We start from the raw sequence: 6,000 nt of genomic DNA, 5'->3' as shown, positions 1-6,000 counted from the left end.
CGCGAGTACATTGTGGTCGACTCAGCCCTCAATGCTGTCGAACTCCTACCAGTAATGGACGAACTGGACCAGGAACCAACTGTGGATGAACTGAAGAAAGCCATCGACAACATTGCAGTAGGAAAGGCCCTGGGCCAGGACGGTAATCAGGTATGCCACAGACACTCTCCTGGAACTCCTACATGAGCTACTGTGCCTGTGCTGGAGAGAGGGAGAGGTTCCACAGGACATGTGCGACGCTAACATCATAACCTTGTATAAGAACAAAGGAGACAGAAGCAACTGCAACAATTACTGTGGAATCTCCCTCCTAAGCATCACTGGTAAACTGTTCGCTCGTGTCATCCTCGGCAGACTCCAGAAGATTGCTGAGAGGGTGTATCCTGAATCACAGTGCGGATTCCGCACAGAGAGATCTACCGTCAACATGGTCTTCTCTCTGAGGCAGCTGCAGGAGCAATGCAGGGAGCAGAGAAAGCCACTCTATGTTGCCTTCATCGACCTGACCAAGGCCTTCGACTTGGTCAGCAGGGATGGATTGTTCAAACTGCTCCACAAGATAGGATGTCCGCCATGGTTACTCAAGATGATCCAGTCTTTCCACGAAGACATGAGAGGAACCGTCCAATACGATGGCACATTATCGGATGCTTTCAGCATCAGGAGCGGCGTCAAACAAGGATGCGTCCTTGCTCCGACATTGTTCAGGATCTTCTTCGCACTCCTCCTTAAACACACCTTTGGATCTTCAACAGAGGGCATCTTTTTGCACACAAGATCTGACGGGAAACTGTTTAATCTTGCAAGGCTGAAAGCTAAATCTAAGGTGCAGGAAGCCCTCATCAGAGATATGCTGTTCGCAGATGACGCTGCTGTCGTGTCTCACACACAAGACCAGCTTCAGAAGCTGCTGGATCGGTTCTCCAAAGCATGCAAGGACTTCGGGCTTTCCATCAGCCTAAAGAAGACAAATGTACTTGCTCAGGATGTTGCTGTTTCTCCATCAATCAGCATTGACAATTATACGTTAGAGGTCGTCCACGAGTTCGTTTACCTCGGGTCCACCATCACTGACACCCTGTCCTTGGAGACTGAGCTAAATAGGAGAATCGGTAAAGCAGCCACAACTCTGTCCAGACTCAGCGAGAGAGTGTGGAATAACAACAAGCTGTACACTCACACCAAAATGCAAGTCTACAGAGCCTGCATCCTCAGCACCCTCCTTTACGGCAGTGAGACTTGGACCCTGTATGCCCTCCAGGAAAAGAGGCTGAACGTCTTCCACTTGCGCTGCCTCAGGCGCATCCTTGGAATGTCGTGAAAGGACAGTGTGTCCAACACTACTGTCCTTGAGCAAGCTGGAATCCCAACTATGCACACGCTCCTCAGGCAGTGGCTGCTCCGCTGGCTTGGCCACTTCCACAGGATGAATGATGGAAGGATCCCAAAAGACATCCTGTATGGTGAGCTAGCCTCTGGCAAAAGACCTCCCGGACGCCCCCAGTTGCGTTACAAAGATGTTTGCAAGAGAGACCTCAGGGAAGCAGACATCAAGCCAGACAGCTGGGAGGAGCTGGCAGACAATCGCAGCAGATGGAGGCAGGGAACTATACAAGGGCCTTCAGAAGGGTGAGTTGAGGATCAGACAGCTAGCAAAGGAGAAGTGAGCCCACAGAAAGCACAGCAAGGACCTGCCAGACACCCATTACGTATGCACCAGATGCAGCAAGGACTGTCACTCTCGTGTGGGTCTTCACAGTCACAGCCGACGCTGCAAATGAGGATGCCAAACGGCACTACGCAGGACACGTTCCATAGTTTACGTAGACTGAAGGATGCTACTATACTATATACTATACTAGGGCCATTGGTGACTTTCCCTCTCCATCAGTTTTTTAATAGACAGATGCGTACAGTGTTTTGAGTGGGAGGAGAAATAACCGTAAGAGGTTTGGCACAGGGACAATTGTTACTGGATTTGGGTGGCTATCAGCACTACAGCCATTTCTCTGACTCGCTAGCAGCAAATTATACAATTTTCACTTTGCTCTACAGATGCTCCCTGCCAGCTGGAGAATTTGTGCCTCTGTTTCTCTGCTGAGCAGCTAGCATAGGCCTCTAAGTTCAGATGCAGAACTGTCTTTCAGCCCTTCCTGGGATCCATCATCTTCTGCGACAGAATTGCTCTCTAATCCTTCATCCCACCCTGGCGGTAGCTGTTGCCTCCGAGCAGCTTCCTTCTGAGATCCTTCTCTGTCCTGTTTCTAGGCCTACTCCCTGACCTTTTATTCTCTATGGCCTTGAGCACTGAAACTTTCCTGCCTCTTTATAGGCCCTTTTCTCCAGCCCCTCGTGGTTTGCTTCTTTGTTGTCTGCGGTGGAGCGCCCCTCTCCAAATCTTGCCTTATTCTGAGTCTCACTGGGCTGAATGAGAATCTTGCTTTATATTGTCTCAGTCTGCAGTCACATGGTTCACATTATGCCTTCCATCAGATCACACAACCACGTTCCTGTAAATATCTCTTTGGTCTGATCCTGGACTGGAGTCAAGGTTCCCTTAAAGGACCCAAGGATAATCTGTTACACCCACAGATCTGAAAGGGGCTTCTTCATACTACAGGAATACAAATGATAAATGAATGGTTAATTGGCATTCAGAGATTAAAATCTAATCAATCCAGGTTGAAGGGCAATTTACTAAAACTACTGCATAATCAAATACAGCACTGCCAACCCAAAGCATTCAAATACCATGAGCTAGACTCTCAAAGTCATGATTTTCAAAAATAATACATTTGTGGTCTTTTACCTTCTTTTGTGTCTTCAGCATTCAGATTTTCAACCTCTTTTCTGCAGCCAGGAGGGCTGAGCAGCTCAAATACTCACCTACCACCAGAAGCTGGGCCTTCAAGAAAAAAAAAACCCCACCAAATAATGAGCTCAAAGTGATGAGAGCTGGCAGCTCTTCCAGGTGCCTTTCACTTTTTCATATTTTGGCTACCAGCTAAAGTAAGTTGGGAGAAGTTTGCTCTGTTTAACTCTTGCTACTTCCTGTTAAGGCTAAGGCCCATCTTTGGAATCATTCTTTTTGCTCCAAGAACATAGCCTGATACAATTCAAGCTGGTGGTGCATAGACTTTCCCCTGTTTGGCAGTGCACAGTAAGTGTGCTCCTTCAGTTCTATGACAGGAAGAGCTGTTATGTGGAGACCAGGCTAGAATGATCATAGTGGTCCCTTCTGACCTCAGAATACATCAACAAGGAATGACTCTATAACAAGGGTGGGTGCATCAATTATGCAGGAAAAATAAACCAAAATGTAATGTAGCCACAGCACTCAAAGGAAGTAGACGCAATTAGCAATGAGCTGATGGAAGGGAAATGGGGCATTTTATGCCACCACTAGAATAACTTCTAGTTTGTTTACATAGCTAAGGAGTGGCTTCCTGAGCTTTGTTTGCTATTAGTCCTGTTTACTGAGGATGACCATAGTAGGTGGTTCCCCTCCCTCTCAAATGACTGTTCCTCTAATTACAGCTGGTGGCTGGAAGTTGCAGAACAAGCAAGGCTGGTTTATTTTCAAAGTGCATGTTACTGAGAGATGTATATTTTTGCTGTAGTGAGCTATTGCCATTGACAGCACCAGAATATGACTCATTAATTAGTAGGGCAGGCACTGGCTACAGTGTATGCTGGTGAGTGGCTGAGCTGTGCCAAATAAGAAACGGGTCCCTGACCAAAACAGCTTGCATCCTGTAGTCAGGCCTAAAGGACCCTGTCTTCTAGTCACTCTAACACCCTCTGGTGTACAAGCCTCAGTCTGTGGAGAGGTGTGAAAATGGCTTGGAAGTGGAGGAAGGAGGCAAAGGGCCCCAATAAGGCAGAAGCTTATCAGAGCTCCTACAGGGAGGCTATGTACAAGGGGAAGTCAGAGCTGGAGATTGCAGAGATCATTAATGGGCTGCTTTCTTTATACCAGACCTACCAGAGCTGTGGTTTCCCCATCATCTAATGATGGTAAAGGTGACACTTCCACAGAGTTGCTGGTGGTTTTTTTAAAACTGCATCGGGCGTGACTTGGTAGCAGGAGTGAGGCTTCTTTATTAGCTGCTTAAAGTGTTTAATGGTGCGTATGATTTCATTGCTGTTGCAGATGATGTTTGGATTGGAGGGCAATATGATTTCCATAAGGAGACTATCTGCAGGGTCATGGTCCCGCGAGCACCCATAAAGCTGTGACAGGTACTGCTACATAATAGGTGTTTTGTGAGAATTTTATACAGGGCCGGGGTGCGTGTGACACTTTGCCAGATGCACAGAGATGAGGTGTCTGTCTAGAAGATTTAACAACTATGTTAGTGCTTCTCTGGGAGTGGGTGAAAACAGCTGGTGGTCATAGTGCTTGCTTGGTGCTTTCACTGGTCAGGAACCAATGCAGTGTAGTGCCAGACAGCGGCACTTGGCAGCGGCCACACTGCAAAGAGCATCTTGTCTTCCCCCACCACCTGCAAGATGAATTTGGCCTCTGAAAGGCTCTAAGTTGCCCTGACTCAGCAGAAATCCCACCCCCTGCCTGGCAGAGGCACTGGGAGAGTCTCTTCCACTGACAACGTGTTATCCCAAAATCAAAGTACATTAACATGGGCATAAAGGGTAACAGAAAAGTGCGAAGCTGGCATTTAGACCATCCTCTCTGATCTCAGTTGAGGAGCTCCCATAGGTCATCTCCGCTGGCTCCCAAGCACCCAATTCATTGTCCTCCCCAAGAGAACCTGAGGAAAACAGCTAGTGTTGACAACCCCTTCTTCAGATGGAACCAGGAGGGTGGGTGGGTGTGTATATAAATATGGAATATTGTTGCTACCATGTTCTAAGTGATTATACATTTTAATGAAATAATGTCCCACTCCCCGAAGATAGCTCCTTAGTGACAAGTTATTCTTCCTTTTATGACAAGAGATGGAAGATAATGGGCAGAACTACAAGCTGAGTTTTTAAAAAGTGACCAGTGATTGGAGACACCTTAAAGGGGCATGTGTTTTCAAAGAGTGGGTGCTGAGCACTTTTTCCATTATGGTGTCTCAAGGTGGGCATGTATAATCACAGGCTACTTCAGACAATCTTGGCCATAGCATCTACAGGCTTCTGCTAGGGCTGTAGCCAAAGAACACACCCAGAGAGGAGTGTTGTTCAACCTTGTAAAGATCTTAAAAGAGCTGCTGCAACATTTCATTTTGAAAATGCTTTAATAAGGAAGTGTTGACAACACTGTTTTGCAAAATGTAAAGGTAACTATACAAATTCTTAATACAAAAAGAATAAATTAAAAGCAGATTTTTTTTGAAATTCTGCAGCTTTTTCTACAACATACATAATTCCCCTTGATTACCGATGAACAGAATCCAGTAAAATCATTTTACATGCTCTAAAGTCAGTTTCAGAGAGACCTAATTGTTTTCTTTTTTTAAACTAGAGCCCATTTTACACAACTTGTAATAAAACTATTGACATTAATATATATGTAAAACTTTACATCTAGTTAACTAAGCAGTAACTGGTCATCTGATAGCACCTGAATGGAATTTGCTATGTCAAAAACTAAAACTAATACAGAATGAAAACAAATTTGACCTTTTCAACATTTTCAACACTCGACTGCATATAATATTATTTTAAAATAAAACCTGCCTCATAATCTGGCATGGTGTATGCATACGCCATAGTTCTGGCTAAACCAAGGGAGTTTCATAGGAGAGACTAACAATTCAACAGTGGCTTTATATCAGAGAAGGGCCTTTTTTTTTTTTAAAAAAAAAAAAAAAAAAAAAAAAAGAGGCTGGGAAGTTGGTAGTCAAGTGCTTGTACAGAACAGTTCTATTTACCCTTTTGTGTTATATTTAACCCTGTTAATCTAATATGATTAACGTTGTATGTACATTTGTGTATAATTGAATTGAGCTAAACAGTAAAACCTGTTTTACTTAATCTGTCTTTACTACC

The sequence above is a fragment of the Carettochelys insculpta genome, chromosome 1 (genome assembly GCF_033958435.1).
Source record: "Carettochelys insculpta isolate YL-2023 chromosome 1, ASM3395843v1, whole genome shotgun sequence".
In the NCBI taxonomy this organism is placed as follows: Eukaryota; Metazoa; Chordata; order Testudines; family Carettochelyidae; genus Carettochelys; species Carettochelys insculpta.
Note: the sequence above shows the minus strand (reverse complement) of the source record.